Below are 20816 nucleotides of genomic sequence, written 5' to 3' on the forward strand. Positions count from 1 at the left end.
ACTGCTTGGGAGAGTACAATAGAGCGATAAACGGACACATTCCCTGCCCACAATGAACTTACGTTTCTGTGCCTCAGTTTACCTGTTCTCCCTCCTACTTAGACTGCGAACCCAATTTGGGACAAGGGATATGTTCTCCCTGATTATCTTGAATCTACCCCAGTACTTAGAACAGTGTTTGATACATAATAAGAGCTTAACAAGCATCATAAAAAAACCCCAAATCATAAACAAAGCACACGCAGAGCAGGGAAGGAAGAAAAGAACTTCATTTCTTTTTCTCTTTTCTTTGTTCTCAGCCAAGTCATTCCGAGAGGGTAGAATTATCCGGTGCAGTTGATTCTGGAATAGGGGGAAAGGAGACTCACATCCCTGGAAAAGCCCTCATGTAAAGACCGAACTTTATGCAGCATATCCACACCATGACTCTTCTCCCGCGACAACCTGGAGTCTGGGAAAGAGAGAGAATGCTCGGTTATCAAGACGCACTTTGAAGCTGTAAAAGAACATGCTGGACACTTGTAGGCATTTGTAGGTGGAAAGGGAATACGTCGTCACCAAGTGTAAGCTCGTTGTGGATAGGGAATGTATCTGTTCTTTGTTATATTGTACTCTCCCAAGCACTTGTATAGTGCTGTGCATACAGTAAGCCCACAATAAATACGATCGAATGAATGAGTGAAGATGGCACATATTTATGAGAGGTATACACATGAAAATATCAGAAATAATAATGTTGGTATTTGTTAAGCGCTTGCTACGTGCAGAGCACTGTTCTAAGCGCTGGGGTAGATACAGGGTAACCAGGTTGTCCCATGTGAGGCTCACAATCTTCATCCCCATTTTACAGATGAGGGTACCGAGGCACAGAGAAGTGAAGTGACTTGCCCACAGTCACACAGCTGACAAGTGGCAGAGCTGGGATTCGAACTCATGACCTCTGACTCCCAAGCCCGGGCTCTTTTCCACTGAGCCACGCTGCTTCCCCACCTACAGAAATGCCCACCTACAGTGATCGCTGCAAAGTAAATGCACCCTAAAGTGTTTTGCACATGGTAAATTAGACTGTAAGCCCGTCAATGGGCAGGGATTGTCTCTATCGGTTGCCGAATTGTCCATTCCAAGTGCTTAGTACAGTGCTGTGCACATAGTAAGCGCTCAATGAATACTATTGAATGAATGAATGAAATGCCCAGTACGGTGCTCTGTGTAAAGCAGATGTCCATTACAATGCTCTGCACATGATAGGTGCTTACTACAGTGCTCTACACACAGCAAGTTCTCAGTACAAGTCTGCGTGTGGTAGACACTCCATAAGTGCTACTGCTGAGGCTTACGACCATAAGGAAAGAAAACCCTATCAACTGGAAATTATCACTGAATTATCACTGAATGCCAAAGCTGCCCATCTTTCTTCATTCAATCGTATTTATCGAGCACTTACAATGCACAGAACACTGTGTTAAGCATTTGGAAAGTACAATACAGCAGTAAAGAGAGACAATCCCTGACTAAAAAGGCTCACAATCTAGAGAGGGGGAGGCAGACATCAATACAAGTAAACAGGCATCAATATAAATAAGTTGAATAATAAATATATACGCATATATATGTATGTAATTTCTGTGGGGCCGGGGGGAAGACAGAGGGAGCGAGTTGAAGTGACACAGAAGGGAGGGGGAGCCGAGGATAAGGGGGTTTAATCTGGGAAGGCGTTTTGAGGAGGTGTGCTTTCAGTAGGGCTTTGAAGAGGGGAAGAGTGATTGACATATTTGAGGAGGGAGCATGTTCCAGGCCAGAGGTAGGGCGTGGGCCAGGGGTCCGTTGCGAGACAGGCGAGGTTGAGGCCCAGGGAGAAGCTTAGCGGCACCAGAGGAGCGGAGTCTGTGGGTTCGGACGTAGAAGGCGAGATGGGAGGTGAGGTAGGAGGGGGAAAGGTAATGGAGAGCTTTAAAGCCAATAGTGAAGAGTTTTTGTTTGTTACGGAGGTTGAAAGGCAACCACTGGAGACTTTTGAGGGGGGGTTTACGTGCCTTGAACGTTTCTGTAGAAAGATAATCCAGGCAGTGGGGTGAAGTATGGACTGAAGTGGGGAGAAGCAGGAGGTTGGGAGGTCAGTAAAGAGGCTGATGCGGTAATCCAGTCGGGATAGGATGAGTGATTTTACTAACGTGGTGTAATCTGGATGGATGTAAAGGGCGGATCTTGGCGATGTTGTGAAGGTGAGAGCAACAGGATTTGGTGACAGACTGGATATGTGGGGTGAATGAGAGAGTGGAGTCGACGGTGGTCCACAGCGCGAAAGGCAGCTAAGAGGTCGAGAAGGATTAGGATAGAATAGGAGCCGTTGGATTTGGCAAGAAGGAGATCACCGGTGACCTGTGAGAGGGCAGTTTCGGTGGAGCGAAGGGGGCGGGGGCCAGAGTGGAGGGGGTCCAGGAGAGATTTGGAGGAGAGAATTCGAGGCATTGATGACTGGCTCAAGAAGTTTGGAGAGGAAAGGTAAGAGGGAGATGGGGTGATAACTGGAGGGGGCGTTGGTCAAGGGAGGGTTGTTTTTGGATGGGGAGACCTGGGCATGTTTGAAGGCAGTGGGGAAGAAGCAGTTGGAGAGGGAGCAGTTGAAGATGGTAGTTAAGGGGGGAAGAAGGGAAGAGGCTAGACTTGAAGGAACTCTTTAAGTAGAAGTAACTCATGCAATTTGCAGTCCATTTCAGCTTGGTTTGAGGTTTTTCTCCTTACAACATTTGACCTCTATCACTTCTCTTTCTCGTGCCTCTGCTATTTATCTGCTGTGTGACCTGGGGCAAGTCACTTCACTTCTCTGTTCCTCAGTTCCCTTATCTGAAAAATGGGGATTAAGACTGTGAGCCTTACGTGGGACAGGGACTCTGTCCAACCTGATTAACTTGCATCTACCCCAGTGCTTAGAACAGTGCTCGTCAAGTAATGCTTAACATGTGCTCGAAGCAGCGTGGTGTAGTGGACAGAGCATGGGCCTGGGAGTCAGTGGGTCATGGGTTCTAATCCCAGCTCCACCTCTTGTCTGCTGTGTGACCTTGAGCAAGTCGCTTCACTTGTCTGGGCTTCAGTTACCTTATCTGTAAAATGAGGATCGAGACTTTGAGCCCCATGTGGAACAGGGACTGTGTCCAATCTACTTTGCTTGTACCCTCCCCAGGGCTTAGTACAGTGCCTGGCACATAGTAAGCACTTAAGAAATGTTGTCTTACGCTGCTAAGTCATGTCCAACCCAAAGCAACGCAATGGACACATCTGTTCCAGAATGTCCCACTTCCATCTGGAATCGTTCTGGTAGTGTGTCCATAGGGTTTTCTTGGTAAAAATATGGAAGTGGTTTACCATCGCCTCCTTCCGCACAGTAAACAAGTCTCTGCCCTCGACTCTCTCCCATGCCGCTGATACCCAGCATGGGTGAGTTTGGACTTGTAGCAGATTGTCTTCCACTCGCTAGCCACTGGCCAAGCTAGGAATGGAATGGATATGCCTCTGCTTGACTCTCCCTCCTGTAGTAGAGACTGGTAGACTACTGGAAACTCTCCAGGTGTGACCCTGAGAGGTTACTTAACAATTACTATCAATATTATTAAGTACCTTTTAATGCTCCCTATGTTGTACCTCAGATGCAGGGTTGATTCGTTACGGAAACACAGCTCTCCTCCTTTTCCTTCATTTGTCCTGGGTCCCTGATAAGCTATGAGATTCTGAAAGATACAGATTTTAAATTAGGGTTCTATTTCATTTTACATGCAAGTTTAAGACAAACATTTTAGCAAACATATTCGCTCCCCCTTCAAAGCCTTATTAGAATCACATCTCTGCCAAGAAGCCTTCACCAGCTAAACCCTCTTTTCCCTTAGTCCCTCTCCTGTGTCACCTGCATACTCACATCTGTACTCTTTAAGCACTGGATATTCACCCCACCCTTAGCTTCACAGCACTTCTGTGCACATCTGCAATTTATCTTAGTGCCTGACTCCTTTTCCAGACTGTCAACTCCTTGTTGGCAGGGAACATGACTATCAAATTTGTTGTACTCTCCCAAGTGTTCCGCACGTGGGAAGTGCCCAATAATGCCCAACTATTGATTACAGTGGACTAGACTGTAAGGATAGCTACATAAGTGCTGTGGGGCTGGAGTATCGGAAACAAAACAGTTGATCGTGTGATGTGCTTGAAAATGAAGTCTTTCTGGGCCTTGTTAGCATGTTGATAAGCCTCAGAGAGGTTCCCCGACAATAATAACAATGTTGGTATTTGTTAAGCGCTTACTATGTGACAGACCACTGTTCTAAGCGCTGGGTTAGATACAGCGTAATCAGGTTGTCCCACGTGAGGCTCACAGTCTTCATCCCCATTTTACAGATGAGGTAACTGAGGCACAGAGAAGTCGAGCGACTTGCCCACGGTCACACAGCTGACAAGTTGGCAGAGTCAGGATTCGAACCCATGACCTCTGCCTCCCAAGCCTCTGCTCTTTCCACTGAGCCACGCTGCTTCACAATCAGCCAGATGAGAAAAAAGTAGCCTCAGAATTTCTTGTACCACCTCAGGATTTGCCAAACTCATCAGTACGAGGTTGCACCGTTGTAGATTGCACTGTTGTTCCAGGCATTGGGAGAATTCAGTGGAACACAGTTGGTAGACAGGTCCCCTGCCCACAGTGAGCTTACATTCTAGAGGATAGGGCCAATAAAAAGCCTGTGCTAAATGCTGTGTTAATCAGTGCAGTTAACAGTCAAGATTCAGAGTTTCTGAGTGAGCTTTTGGAATGTGAGAACATGCAAGGTTAACATCTTCATCTTTTTATTTCAGTCTGGTTTCTTAAAGCTGCCATGTTTTACAGCAAGACCATTAACATTTTCACCTTCCCCACTTCAGGATAAAGATAATCATCACAATGAAATTGTCACATGCAACCTTCAATCAAGAAGGGCCATCCAGAGGAAAAAAAATCTTGCCTCCAGTAGAAAGTAAAGTACTAAACTTTTCCTGATCGCTAATTTGTATGTGATAAGAAGCCAGTAGTGAGATGAGCAGGGAGGGCCCATTCATGGCTTTTCCCTGAAAACTCTCTGTGCTCTATCTAGTTTATCCTCTAGACTCTTAACTCATTGTGGGCAGAGAACGTGTGTTCCAACTTTGTTGCACTGTGCTCTCCCGACAGCTTTGTACAGTACTTTGCACAAAGTAAACACTCAATAATGATGTCTGACTTCATCTATCTGGAATTTAACCGTTTCACAGTAATCACTTTGCCTGCGATGATGAAAGATGAGTGTTTGCTTCCCGTGACTGTTAAAGTAGTTCTGTAAACAAATGTTCGAACTTCTTTAAACCTTTTCTCCAACCCACATCTAAATGACAAGGAGGTAAAAGCGTGAAGATTTCCAACTCACCTAGTCTTCATTTACTCTAATGGGATTATTAATCAGCTATGCCACAAAACGTATCAAGGGAAGATGTACAACATAGTGAGCTTTTCCCACTGAGCACAATGGTAATTCCAATAAAAATGATAATTGCGGTATTTGTTAACACTTAATAGGTGGCAAGCACTGTACTAAATAAACACTGGAGTTGAGATAATCAGACCAGAAAGACAAAGAGGCAGAGAGAGTGACAGAGGGAGAGAGAGAGGTTCAAATTGAGAAAACTGAAGACTTAAAGGAGGGAATAACTGTCTTAGCTCACTGGACTGTGAAGAGAACGACTGGACATGTACTAGGTGATTCAGGAAGAAGAGACCTTCTCCTCTCACAATGGATTGTCAGCTCCCTGAGGATAGGGACCTTGTTTCTTATCCATCTGCACTCTACTATGCTCCTAACAAATTGCAGTGTACATAATAGACATTCAAATTCTGTCATTCAGTTGACTGACTTGATGGAGTTCTCCCTCCTTTGGGAGAGCTGGACTCTTTCTGGGAGAAGGGAAGGAGAAGGATATTGGATTTGGAAAGCATGTGGAGGGAGAATGGGGAGAGTGGTAGTCAAAGTATCAATCTATCCATCAGTGGTATTTAATAATAATTAATAATGATTGTCATATTTGTTAGGTGTTTACTATGTGTCAGGCACTGTATTAAAGCGCTGGGGTGGATACAAGCAAATCGGGTTGGACATAGTCCCTGATGCACAGGGCACTCACTGTCTCAATCTCCATTTTACAGATGAGATAGCTGAGGCCTAGAGAAATGAAGTGATTTGCCCAAGGTCACACAGCAGAGAAGTGACAGAATCAGGATTAGAACTCATGACCTTCTGACTCTATCCACTAAGCCATGTCACTGAGTGCTAACCGTGTGCAGAGCCCAGTACTAAGTATTTGGGAAATTACAAAATGATAGGTTAGGTAGACACAAACCCTGTCCCCAGGGAGCTCACAGTCTACTGAGAGACAGATAATAAAATAAATTACTGGATATGTACGTGAGTGTATGGGGCTGGGGGTGGGGTGAGTATGTGGGGTGAGGATCATAAGTGCTTAAAGAGTACATTCCCAAGAACATAAACTAAAATGGAGAATAAATGAAGAAAAAAAAGACATTAGTTGGGGAAGGCCTCTTGGAGGGGATGCGATTTTCGTAGGTCATAATTTATTTATTTATATCAATATCTGTTTCCCCCTCTAGACTCTAAGGTTGTTGTGGGCAGAGAATATGGCTATTAAATTGTTGTATTGTACTCTCCCAAGTGCTTAATATATTGGCCTGCACACAGTAAGTGCTCAATAAAAATGATTGATTGATTGATTGATTGATTGGGAAGGAAGGAATAGTAGTTGTATGTTACTTATTGAGCAATGCATGAAACTACGCACCCCAGGGCCCTTTTTCTCACCCAAAGTTAACCAGTGTTTGTCAGATTATGATAGTAGTGTTTCTTGACCTAATCAGCATACACGTATGATGGATTGTCATTGACCGCTCCCCCCTACCCCTGCCAAATCATCCATCCCCATTTATTAAGCATCTCCTGGGTCTAGAACTCCTTGCCAACCACTGGGGAGAGTACAGCAAAGTTTGAAGACACAATCTCTGCTTTCAAGGAACTTTCAGTCAAAGGGGTAAGACAGAAATCAATTTACAAGAAGAAGAGAAAGACATACGGAGAAGGAGTTGAGAGAGTATTTCGAAAGTGAAGTTTGTAAATCCCTATTTGCAGATGTACTGGAGGTGCTTGTGATTACAGAAGTACATGAATGGCACAGAAGTATTGAGGTAGTATTTGGAGAGATGATGTTGAGAGAAGGAGAATTAACTGGCGAAGGCTTCCTAGAGAAATTGTGATTTCAGCATGGCTTCGAAAATGGGGAGAGATGGGGTCTTACAGACTTGAAGAGAATAGAAGTTTGAGGGAGGAGGGAGACTGTGAACTAATGGTCGGAGGTGGAAAAAGAGAGAACGAGGCCCGATGAATAGGTTATCTTGAGAGGAACAAAAAGTGTGAGCTGGAATATTGTGGGAGAAAAGAGTGGAGCAGTAGGAGGGAGAAAGATAAATTAATGCTTCAGAGGCAGTAGTCAGGAGTTTTTGCTTAATGCAGAGGAGAATGAGCAACTATTGCAGATTATTTTCCTAAAATGACATTCTGTACTCGTTTCCTTTTTTGAGGAGTAAGAAAACGAGTACAGAATGTCATTTTAGGAAAATAATCTCAGTAGAAGATGTGTTTACTGGAGATGGGAGAATCTGAAGGTAGGGAGACCAGTGAGGAGGCTGACTCAGTAGTCAAACGAGGATATGACACAGGCCTAATGTAATGGGGTGGCCATTTTGGTGAAAAGGAAGGGTGGATCCAGGAACTGTCTCTGAGGAAAGACTGACAGTGTTTAGCAACAGGCTGAATATGACAGGGGAAAGAGAGGGAGATGTCAAAGATAATGCCAAGTTTGCAGGCTTTAGAGGCAAGAAGATAGTGGTGGTGTTAGGTAGACAAGAGAATCTGGGAGTGAAGAATGAAGTTAGGGTATCAGGGGGACATCAGTGTGGAGATGACGTGGAGAGACAAGGAAATTGAAGGATACAGAGGAGACAAGAGGTCAGTGATCTTTAATTCCTCTCAAGTTAACCTGTTCATCACTCCTTATTCTCTCCAAACCCAGCTCCGCCACTTGTCAGCTGTGAGTGACTTTGGGCAAGTCACTTTGCTTCTCTGTGCCTCAGTTCCCTCATCTGGAAAATGGGGATGAAGACTGTGAGCCTCACGTGGGACCGACTGATTACCTTGTATCTACCCAGTACTGAGAACAGTCCTTGGCACATAGTAAGCGCTTATCAAATACCCAAATTATTATTATTATTACCTTCAACCTTCAACAAATACCACAATTATCATTATACTTATCATTGTCCAAAGGTGGGAACTGAAAGCGCACACATCTCCCTTCACTTACACAGCTAGACTGTAAGTGCGTCTCGAGACTGTAAGCTTGTTGTGGGCAGGGAATCTGTTTATTGTTAGATGGTACTCTCCCAAGCGTTCAGTTCAGTGCTTTGCGCACAGTAAGCGCTCGATAAATACCATTGAATGAATGAATGAACAACCTGGAAGCATTGGCAAAGTAGGGACAGTTTTCCACAACCAGCCGGAGAGTCCTCAGCTGAGGCTGCCCAGACTGGGGTCTCCCCTGCTGTGGGGGTCAGCACCAGATTCACCCAGAAACACTTCCGTTTGGGAGGAAACAACCTGTGCTTGTGGTCAGCCTGGGTTCTCTCCTCCTACAGAGCTTCCCAGACACTCCCACTTCCTTATTCCCTAATGGCTCCCCCAGCTTGGAAGATGGGTTGACCCGAGTAATTGGAACCAGAAGAAGATCGGTCATTAGACATTAAAAGGCCCGTGTTTATTATGACATCTTGAAGGATTTCGCCTAATGTTTCGTAGAGCAGAATTCCCCGATTTGCCATGAAACTAGTCAGTCAGTCAGTTGCATTTATTGATTATTTATTGATTGACCGTATTATTACGGTATGCAGAGCACTGAACTAAATGCTTGGGAGAGAGAGCAGTGTGGCCTAGCGGATAGAGCTCAGGCCTGGGAGTCAGTAGGATTTTGATTCTAATTCCAACTCTGCAACTTGCCTGCAGTGTGACCCTGGACAAGTCACTTGACTTCTCTGTGCCTCAGTTCCCTCATCTGTAAAATGGGGATGGAGGCAGTGGGCCCTCTGTGCGACAGGGACTGTGAGACAGGGACTGTGTCCAACCCAATTACCTTGTATCTACGCCAGTACAGTACTCTGCACACAGGAAGCGCTCAATAAATCCGATTGAATGAAATGAATGCTGAGTACATTGCCTGACACACAGTAAGCACTTAACAAATACCACAATTATTACAATATAGCAATACAGCAGATACATTCCCTGCACTCCACTTCCTTATGGTCTAGAGGGCAGGGAATGATCATAAGAGATTGAGAAGAAATGACCAGAAAATTAGAAGGAGAAACAAGAGATAATAGTGTCAGAGAATCAGTCAATCAATCAATGGTACTTATTCAGCACTTACTGAGTTCAGGCACTGCACTAAAATCTTGGGAGAGTACAATAAAGAAGAATTGGTAGACACGTTTCCTGTTCCCAATGAGCTTACAGTCTACAGGGAGGTTAGAGAAGGCAGTTAGAAGGTAGAGAGTGTTTCAGAGAGAAGGAAGTATCCACAGCAGTGACAAAGGTAGTGGAGATGTCAAGGAGAATTAGGAGAGACTAGAATTTATTAGAATTTATTAAAATTAGGAAGGAGAAGACATGGTGGTCATTTCCCAAAACACCACACTTAAGGAAAACCCACACCCTACACAGTCCCTTATTTACCTTCCTCCATCCCCCCAATAATAATCATGGTGTTGGTTAAGCACTTACTATTTGCCAACCACTGTACTAAGAACTGGCATAGATTGAAGATAGTCAGGTTGGACACAGTCCCTGTCCTACAAGGGGCTCTTGATCTAAGAGAGAGAACTGGTACTGGTGAGGAATTGAAGGCACAAAGAATTTCAGTCACTTGCACAAGGTCACAAAGCAGACAAGTGGATGAGCTGGGATTAGAACAGAGGACCTCTTTTTCCCAGGCCTGGGCTCTTTCCATTAGGCCACACGGCTACTCATAAAGTCATCATCTTTTAAACTACCTTCTAGATTCTACCTGTTCGCATTGAAAACAGAATTCTTAAGGATTTTTTTAAGAGCCTGTGCATTTTTTTCTCCTCAACCTTTCCTTTCCCCAGCCCCCGCTTCCAAGCACCATGGAAACCACGCTATCCGCTTCCCAAACTGAAATGGCAGCTGCAGATCCAGGCAGAGTGAGAAGTCTTAAATTACATTTTATCCAAGCCCACTTTCAAAGGTTTTTTTTTTTTTTGCCTTCATCACCTTCTGCAGAAGTAGTATTTACCTGACTTTCTTGGGTACTTTGTTTAAGGAAAGCAATGACTTTTGAGTCCCCAAATCTCTATGTGGGATGATTAATAGTTGTCAATAGGTGGGAATCAAAACTTATTTTTTCAAGTTTCAAATACAAGGAGAGAGGATTTTCCTTCCAAAATCTTCCCAAGCCTCCAGATATGGAGCTGCAGTTTCACCTTAAGGTCGTTGAACAGCACTTTCCTCTAACCTCCTCACGGTACCTTGTTCTTGCCTTTTCTGCCGTCAACCCTTGGCCCAAAGTCCTACCTCTGGCCTGGAATGCCCTCCCTCCTCACATCTGCCAAACTAGCTCTCTTACCCCTTCAAACCTCTACGGAGAGCTCCCCTCCTCCAGGAGGCCTTCCCAGACTGAGCCCCCCTTTTCCTCTGCTCCTCCTCTCCTCCCCATCACCCCGACTCCCTCCCTCTGCTCTACCCCCTTCCCCGTCCCACAGCACTTCTGTAAATGTGTACATATTTATAATTCTATTTATTAATGATGTATATATGTCTATAATTCTATTTTTCTCTTTTGATGCTATTGATGCCTACTTGTTTTGTTTTGTTGTCGTCTCCCCCCTTCTAGCCTGTGAGCCTGTTGTTGTGTAGGGATTGTCTCTGTCTGTCGCCCAGTTGTACTTTCCAAGCGCTTAGTACAGTGCTCTGCACCCAGTAAGCGCTCAATAAATACGATTGAATGAACGAAGGAATGAGTGACCTCTCTGCAGGTTCCAAGTCTTCAGAGTGCTTAGAGAGGCAGATGGTAATTTGGTCGCCACTGCTTAGGTAACTGCTATTGCCATTCACCAATAAAACACGAGCCTGCAAGTCAGAAGGACCTGGGTACTAATCCTGGTTCTGCCCCTTGACTTCTTCGTGACCTTGGGCAAGTTGCTTCACTTCTCTCTGCCTCAGTTTTCTCATTCGTAAAATGGGGGTTAAGAATATGAGACCCATGGAAACAGGGACTGTGTCCAACCTGATTAACTCATATCTACCCCAGTGCTTAGAAAAGCGTTTGGCATATATTAAGTGATGAACAAGTACCAAAATGATTAGTATCATTATTATTCCCAAGTCTCAGGATAACGTTGTTGATATTTGTTAAGCACTTACTATGTGCAGAGCACTGTTCTAAGCGCTGGGGTAGAGCAGCGTGGCTCAGTGGAAAGAGCGTGGGCTTTGGAGTCAGGGCTCATGAGTTCGAATCCCAGCTCTGCCACTTGTCGGCTGTGTGACTGTGGGCAAGTCACTTCACTTCTCTGTGCCTCAGTTCCCTCATCTGTAAAATGGGGATTAAGACTGTGAGCCCCACGTGGGACAACCTGATTCCCCTGTGTCTACCCCAGCGCTTAGAACAGTGCTTGGCACATAGTAAGCGCTTAACAAATACCAACATTATTATTATTATTATTTTATCAGGTTGTCCCTGTGAGGTTCACATTTAATCCCCGTTTTACAGATGAGGGAACTGAGGCACAGAGAAGTGAAGTGACCTGCCCACAGTCACACAGCTGACAAGTGGCAGAGCCGGGATTCGAACCCATGAGCTCTGACTCCCAGGCCCAGGCTCTTTCCACTGAGCCACGCTGCAGTTTCACCTCAAGGTGAACAGCTCTTTCCAAGTGACCTCTCTATAGATTATGGGTTTAGAGTGGCAGATGGCATTTTGCTTAGGTTACTGTTATTACCATTCAGCCAATCTGTACAGTTGCGTGGGCAAGTTGCTGTACTCAAACAATAGCTCCACATTGCTCTGATCAGGCATTAAATCCTTGCCCCTCAGCCTTTGGAAACCAGACCAGCAGGCAAACCCCAGAGCCAGTGCTAAGGAAAGCTTGCATGAAGCGTGTCCCCGTCAGGTGGGTGGATGGCTCTAATAATAATAATAATAAGGGTATGACCACAGTGCTAAGCATGTGATTGGAGAGCAGTGTGGTCTAGTGGAAAGAGCATAGGCCTGAGAGTGGGAGGACCTCGGTTTTATTCTCGGCTCTGCCACTTACCTGCTGTGAGACTTTATAGGCACATCACTTAACTTTTCCGTACCTCAGTTCCCTCAACTGAAAAATAGGGATTACATCTTGCTGAAGAAGTGGCACGGCATAGTGGATAGAGAAAGGGGCTGGGAGCCAGAAGGTCATGGGTTCTAATCTCGGCTCCACCACTTGTCTGCTGTGTGACCTTGTGCAAGTCACATCACTTCTCTGGGCCTCAGTTACCTCATCTGTAAAATGAGGATTGAGACTGTGAGCCCCACGTGGGACAACCTGATTACCTTGTATCTACCCCAGCGCTTAACAAATGTTTGGCCCATAGTAAGCGCTTAACAAATACCATACTTATTATTAATTATGATTACTCCATCATCTTCTGCAGAAGCAGTATTTACCTGACCTCCTTGGGTGCATCATTTATGTAAAACCTAAAGCATCCTGCCTCCCATCCCCACAGCACATATGCGTATATCTGTACATATCTGTAGTTTTTTTATTTGCTTATCTGTGTATTTATTTAATTACTCTGTCTCCCCATCTAGACTGTAAGCTTGTTGTGGGCAGGACTGTGTCTGCTGTTAGTATAGTGCTTTCCATCACTGTAGACGGCACAATCATCCTTCCCGTCTCACAACCCCGTAACCTCGGTGTCATCCTTGACTCTGCTCTCTCATTCAACCACATATCCAATCCGTATTTGCTGAGCACTTTCTATGTGCAGAGCACTGTAGTAAGTACTTGGGAGAGTACAATATAACAATAAACAGACACATTCCCTGCCCACAGCGGGCATGGTCACCCTCTCCTTCAGAGGCTTTTCTCAAGATTAAGCACCAGGGGTCAAATGGGGGCATTGCAGAGATTCTAAAGGTGCAGTAGACTTAATGACCATACTTGCATTATTTTCATCGAGAGGGATAGCGGAGGAAGACCACCCACCATCCCTAACGATTTTCATTATAAGTACACCGGGTTGTGAACGTAACTCGTCTTATGCCGTCGAGTCGTTTCCAACCCATAGCGACACCACAGACACATCTCTCCCAGAACGCCCCGCTCTCCATCTGCAATCGTTCTGGTAGTGGATCCAGGGAGTTTTCTTGGTAAAAATATGGAAGTGGTTTACCATTTCAGCCTTCCGCGCCGTAAGATGGAGCCTCCGCCCTCGACTCTCTCCTAGGCTGCTGCTGCCCAGCATGGGTGAGTTTTGACTTGTAGCAGATTGCCTTCCACTCACTAGCCACTGTCCAAGCTAGAAATGGAATGGGTAGGCCTCTTCCTTGACTCTCCCTCCTGTAGCCGAGACTGATAGACTACTGGAAACTCTCCAGGTGCGACCCTGAGGGGGGGAATGTAACTTAGGGGGATAATAATCAAGGGGAAGGAAAATGAGTCCAGGTTCTACAGGAAACTCAGGAATGATTTCCAAGGACAAAATCCACCGGAATTTGGGCTTCTGACACCGACATAATCACCATCATCGCAAACAAATTACAGCAGGGTACTGTCCTCTGGACGAGGAGCCCTGCTGGGCTCTGGGTAAATCAATTTCAGACATATGGGTTGTCACTTGGAGCGATTCCTTCCTCCAACACCTCCCAGAGACTACCACATTTGCTGTAGGAAATAAATATAGTAAATATGGTGTACGCAAACATAAATTCCATATCCAAATGACACGATGTCCTCACACAGGCAATAAGAAGGACGTGAGGAAAATTAAATCAATAGCCATGTCACCATATTTTTCTCCCAGCCTTAAGAAGAGGCAGACGGCTGGATCTGTGAGGTTCTAAACAACTCTTCACCCGTATAAAAAGTTCCTATCGGGAGAATAAATCTACCCACGCCTTTGAATCCCCGATCTCTTACATTGTCTCTCCCTGCACTCAGGCTTTTCTCCTCCTGCTAACTTTTCTCTTTTGATTGACTTGAGTGTAATTATTGAAAGACCCTGAATCTGTCACATGCCTGCTGTGTGAAGCAGCGGGGCTCAGTGGAAAGAGCACGGGCTTGGGAGTCAGAGGTCATGGGTTCTAATCCCGGATCTGCCATTTGTCAGCTGTGTGACTGAGGGCAAGTCACTTCACTTCTCTGCGCCTCAGTTCCCTCATCTGTAAAATTGGGATGAAGACTGTGAGCCCCACGTGGGACAACCTGATGACCCTGTATCTCCCCCAGTGCTTAGAACAATGCTCTGCACATAGTAAGAGCTTAACAAATACCAACAAATAAACCCAAAAAACTTCTCTAGTCCTTTTTCCTCACTTGCAAAATAGAGATCAAATTCCTCTTCTCCCTCCCTGTTAGAAGGTGAATCAATAGGGGACAGGAATTGTCTGATCTGATTGTATAGTACCTACCCCAGCACTTAGTTGGGGGCTTAGCATGTATTAGAGCAGATGGCCTATTAAACAGAGCATGAGCCTGGGAGCCAGAAGACCTGAGTTCTAATCCCAGATCCGCCACTTGCCTGCTTTGTAACTTTGGGCAAGTTACTTAACTTCTCTGGGCCTCAGTTTCCTCAGCTGTAAAATGAGGAAAAGATACCTGTTCTCCCTCATATACTGAGCCTCAGGTAGGAAAAGCACTGTGTCACACCTGATTAACTTGCATATACTCCAGAGCTTAGCACAGTGCTTGACACATAGTAAGCACCCAACAATATCATAATTACTATTAATTATTATTCAGAGTTTACCAAATACCACATTCATCATTGTTGATATTATTATTATTATCAGATATTGGAAGTGTGTTCATGAGAACCTGAATAAGAGGTTTCTTCCTGAGGTGAGAAGGTGACTGTACTGAATCGACTTAATGGTATTATTAAGTGCTTACTATGTGCCAGGCACTATTCTAAGCACTGGGATAGATACAAGGTGATCAGGTTGGACACAGTCCCTATCCCACATAGAGCTCACGGTCTTAATCCCTTAATCCCCATTTTACAGATGAGGGAACTGAGGCACAGAGAAGTGAAGTGAGTTCCCCAAGGTCACCCAGCAGACAACTGGCAAAGCCAGGATTAGAACCCAAGTCCTGATTCCCAGGCCCGTGCTCTATCCGTTAGGCCATGCTACTTCTCTTTCATGCATTGATTGAAACCCTGATCTTGACCCTGGTGATGAGCAAGGCAAGGATCGGCAGGTCCACTCTAGGCTGATCATTTTGGTAAGTCTGGAAAGCGCTGACACATTTAAGGGTGCGCTTGACGAGACGGGGAGGTAGAAGGGCTTGTCTTAAACTCTGGGCTACCTCAAGTTCATCTGTAAATGAAGGTTTTCCCCAGCTCGTGGAAGTTTTGACCTGAGTAGGGGCCGATTCCACCTTCTCCCCTCTCCCCAGTATCCCACTTCTCACATCCCACCTCTTTCCTCACCCCCGCTTCCCTGCCTAGCGCTGGGTGTACTCTCTGACCTCCAAGGTCCCGGGTGAGCAGATGGCTCCAAGTTGTATCTCCTCTTGTCCACCACCCTGGCAGTATTTTCTCCCCTCCCTCTTCCACGCCTCCCTTCTGAATGGAATACCGGGCTTCGATTTAGGGGCAGCGGAGAAAGATCCTGGAGCCGCAGCAGGAGCGGTGGTGAACTCCATCTCGGAGTCCAGAGTTGCGGGACCAACCCGGAAACTGGGGGTAATAATAATAATAATAATAATGTTGGCATTTGTTAAGCGCTTACTATGTGCAGAGCACTGTTCTAAGCGCTGGAGGAGATACAGGGTAATCAGGTTGTCCCATGTGAGGCTCACTGTCATAATCCCCTTTTACAGATGAAGTAACTGAGGCACAGAGAAGTGAAGTCACTTGCCCACAGTCACACTGCTGACAAGTGGCAGAGCCGGGATTTGAACCCATGACCTCTGACTCCCAAGCCTGGGATCTTTCCACTGAGCCACGCTGCTTCTCTGCAAGGGGAAACTCCAAATCCCCAGAAACAATGATGATAACCCTGTGGTCCACTCACCCAAGGCTTGGAACGTGGCACTGAGGTTGAGTGACGAGTCAAGCTCAGCCCAGAACCCAGGAATCTGGTCCCTCGCTCCAAAATCTCTCTCTTCCCCTAGTATGCAAGGAGGGTTGGGGAGAGGAAGAAAAGAAAGCAAGAGGAGGGATGAGGAAGAGAAAATGGGATAGAGAGACAGAGATAGAGACGAGAGAGAGGAGCAGGTGACCATTCACCGTTGCTATCTCTGGCAAATGGTTCTGCCTTAGCTTCAATGCCAGAGCAGATTTCCACCCTTCGATCTAAGACCGTTTGGGACATCGGCCAGTGGATATATTCATCACTGGCACCAATTTCCAGACCGTTAAGCCTGGAAGTCTCTCCCAGTACAGTAGGAACCCCTGATCTGAAACAAATACTCTGATCACCGTCATAATAATAGTAACTGTGGTATTTGTTAAGCACCATCTAATAATAATAATGTTGGTATTTAAGCGCTTACTATGTGCCGAGCACTGTTCTAAGCGCTGGGGTAGACACAGGGGAATCAAGTTGTCCCCCGTGGGGCTCACAGTCTTAATCCCCATTTTACAGATGAGGGAACTGCGGCCCAGAGAAGTGAAGTGACTTGCCCACAGTCACACAGCTGATAAGTGGCAGAGCCGGAATTCAAACCCATGACCTCTGACTCCAAAGCCCGGGCTCTTTCCACTGAGCCACGCTGATTCTCTATCTATGTGCTGGCCTCCCAGCCTCCTTTCTCTCCCCACTCCAGTCCTTACTTCACTCTGCTGCCCGGATCATTTTTCTTCAAAAATGTTCAGGACATGTCTCCCCACTTGTCAAGAAACTCGTCCACCTCCACATCAAACTAAAACTCCTCACCACTGGCTTCCAAGTACTCATTCCCCTTGCACCTTCCTATATTACCTCACTACTCTCCTGCTACAACCCAGCCCACACAACCCAGCACATTCACACTTCGCTCCTCTAACTCTGACCGTCTCCCTGTACCTTGATCTCATCTATCTCACCGCTGACCCCTCACCCACATCCTGCCTCTGGTCTGGAATGCCCTCCCTCTTCAACTCTAAAAGGCAATTACTCTCCTTGGCTTCCAGGCCTTACCGAAGGCACATCTCCTTCAGTAGGCCTTTCCGGACTAATCTCTCCTTTCCTCTTCTCCCGCTCCTTTTCGTGTTACCCTGACTTGTTCCCTTTATTCATCCCCCTTCCCAGGCTCACAGTTCTCCTGTACATAACTGTAATTTATTTATTTATATCAATTGCTGTCTCCCCCTCTAGACTGTAAGCTCACTGTGGGCAGGGACTGTATCTGTTTATTGTTATTTTGTACTCTCCCAAGCATTTAGTACAGTGCTCTGCACACAGTGAGCACTCGATAAATTCGACTGAATGAATGATTGAGTGAATGAATGTGCCAAACACCATATTAAAGGCAGGGGTAGATACAATGCAATCAGATCGGACACAACCCCTGCCTCACGTGGGTATCTCAGTTTAAAGGAGAGGGAGAACCGATACTTAATCTCCATATTACAGATGAGGAAATGAGGAACAAAGAAATTATTAAGTGATTACCCCCAAGTTACACGTCTGGCAGTTGCCGGAGCGGTGATTTGAACCCAGGCCTCCTGATTCTCCCTCCTGTGCTCCTTCCATAAGGCCATACTGCTTCATTTAATCAATAATCCCATACCCACGCTCCAGAAAATTAATAATGTTGGTATTTGTCAAGCGCTTACTATGTGCAGAGCATTGTTCTAAACGCTGGGGTAGACAGAGGGGAATCAGGTTGTCCCACGTGGGGCTCACAGTCTTAATTCCCATTTTACAGATGAGGTAACTGAGGCCCAGGGAAGTGAAGTGACGTGCCCACAGTCACACAGCTGACAAGTGGCAGAGCCGGGATTCGAACCCATGACCTCTGACTCCAAAGCCCGTGCTCTTTCCACTGAGCCACGCTGCTTCTCACTGCTAAGGCTATGTGCCTAGAATATTTCCTTCCCAAACCTGTGTTTACCAGCTCTAACATGAGGCAGAAGTGTCCGTTAAACAGGCTGGAGTAACTTTCTTGCCAGTCGAATAAATACCGAATAATGATTTTACACGATTTCTCCTTCTAGTGGCTGGCAGCGACATTACAGAGCCAGATATTTCTGAGCGGCATTGCCGCAGTATTCAGGAAAGAACTATTCTCTCAAAATGTGATTCTAAACCCATCTGAACAGCCATCCTTTTATCTGCAATTTTCTCTGATTCATTGGCCAGCCCTCTGTTCTTGAAGTCCCAAACGCTGCTGAAATTAATTATAGCCAAGCGACAGATCATGGGTTTTCAAAGTCTTTTTTTTTTTTACGAGAAAACGTAACGTGGTCCGCGATGGGCTACAAAAGTCTAGGCCCGAAGTAAGTTGCCTTATCTGTTTCTTCTGAAAAGCCACTTCAACTGTAGCTGAAGAGGGTTCTCCTGGGCCCTCTAAGCGGGACTGGAAAGTTTCATTTCCAGCTATGCAGGAGAGATTTGGAGAGAGACGGTTCAGGGCCCAGGCTTGACTTCCTGACAAACTGTCGGGGTTGGCAAACCCGGACTAAACTGGGCATCCTTCAAACTCCCTGACCAAGACCTTGAAGACTTGGGGCACGTCACTTAAATTCTCTGTGCCTCAGTTACCTCATCGTAAAATGGGGATTAAGACTATGAGGCCCACGTGGGACAACATGATTACCTTGTATCTACCCCCATGTTTAGAATAGTGCTTAGCACGTGGTGAGCACTTAACAAATACCATTATTATAATTCTTATTCTTAGAACAAGAAACTCACCCCACCAGGACTTCAAGTTCATTCAAGCCCCTCTAAATTACAAGCTCATTAGGGACAAAGAACGTATCTACCAGCTCTGTCGGACTGCATTCTTCCAAGTACTTAGTACAGCGCTCTGCACACAGTAAACGCTCAACAAATACAATTGATTGATTCATGAGTGGTGACCTGCAGGCTGATGAGTGGCAGCCTGTGGGAAAGCTTGGGCCAGAATTGTTTTTTGGTGGGTTTTTCTTAGGTAACCCATAAAGATGAACCGGGACCGTTTTCTTTTCCATGGATTCACAAATGCAAGACGTTGGCAGGAAGGGGCAGAGTTTTATACCTTTCAGAGCTATGGTCCTCCCACACCTGGAAAGCAGTAATAATAATATTAATGATGATAATTATTAAGTGCTCACTACATGCCGAGCATGTGTTTACACCCTATCTTCTGAGGTAGACAGAAGATAGTAGGATTCTCACTTGGGACTCACAGTCTAAAGGGAGAGAGGGAGGACAGGTATTTAAATTACATTTTATAGATGAGGGAATTGAGGTGCAGAAAATTAAGTGGCTTGACCAAAGTTAAACAACAAGTTCAGCATTTGGATGCTGATCCAGGCACTGAGTATGGGACATTTACATGTGTAAAAATTTTTTTATGCTACTGGTTAAGCACTTACTTTATGCCAGGCACTATTCTAAGAACTGGAGTAGATGCAACGTAACCAGGTTGGATACGGTCCCTGGCCCACATGGGGCTCCACAATCTTAAACCCCATTTTACAGGTAAGATCACTGAGGCACAGAGAAGTGAAGTGATCTGTCCAAGGTCGCACAGCAGACAAGTAGCAGATCTGGAATTGGAACCCAGATCCTTCTAACTCCAAGGCCCGTGCTCTTTCCTGCAGGCTACGCTGCTTCTATTGTCATCCATTGCCTCTCAGGTTCCTTCACTGCCAATATTGGAGACAAAATCTGGGTGGGATTGACCAGTGGTATGACCCAGTTATTGCATTAGGCACGGCCATATGTTCTTATTTTCCGTCCCCAAGGCACATGAATAGAGCTTTTCCCCAAATTGTACACTCAAATGTCCTTTATTAGCATACCATGAAAGGGCAATCTATAAAAATGAATTTTTCTAGCCAACTTTAAGAGATGCCCTTCATTATCTAGATGGCAGGGAGGCAGGGAAAAGACACAGTAGGAGTGCGTATAGACTGCTACTCCTGCAAGTCCTCTGTGTACATGCCACCTCATTCTCTAGATGAACCCACCCTTTTCCTCAGGGAAAACTGACCTGTCTGTTCCCTCTAGACTGTAAGCAGGGGACATCTCTGCTAATTATGTTGTATTGTTCTCTCCCAAGCACTTACTAGTGACTGCTCAATTAATTCATTCAGTAGTATTTATTGAGCACTTACTATGTGCAGAGCACTGTACTAAGCGCTTGGAATGGACAAATCGGTAACAGAGACAGTCCCTGCCCTTTGACAGGCTCACAGTCTAATCGGGGGAGACGGACAGACAAGAACAATAGCAATAAATAGAATCAAGGGGATGGACATCTCATTAACAAAATTCATTCATTAGTATTTATTGAG

The 20816-nt window shown here is 45.5% G+C and overlaps 1 long non-coding RNA gene and 2 other non-coding genes across 3 annotated transcripts; all 3 read right to left on the reverse strand.

The window, feature by feature from the left end:
- Positions 1 to 254: 254 nt before the first annotated feature.
- Positions 255 to 16482, reverse strand: LOC120638385. Its single transcript, XR_005660026.1, has 3 exons — positions 16402 to 16482; positions 3640 to 3725; positions 255 to 451 (listed from the first exon to the last, which is right to left on the reverse strand). It is a non-coding gene; the product is annotated as an uncharacterized LOC120638385 (long non-coding RNA).
- Positions 3446 to 3583, reverse strand: LOC114816862. The gene has a single exon (XR_003764671.1). It is a non-coding gene; the product is annotated as a small nucleolar RNA SNORA7 (small nucleolar RNA).
- LOC114815945 lies at positions 13641 to 13779 on the reverse strand. The gene has a single exon (XR_003763746.1). It is a non-coding gene; the product is annotated as a small nucleolar RNA SNORA7 (small nucleolar RNA).
- Positions 16483 to 20816: the final 4334 nt, after the last annotated feature.

The sequence above is a fragment of the Ornithorhynchus anatinus genome, chromosome 1 (assembly GCF_004115215.2).
Source record: "Ornithorhynchus anatinus isolate Pmale09 chromosome 1, mOrnAna1.pri.v4, whole genome shotgun sequence".
Lineage (NCBI taxonomy): Eukaryota > Metazoa > Chordata > Mammalia > Monotremata > Ornithorhynchidae > Ornithorhynchus > Ornithorhynchus anatinus.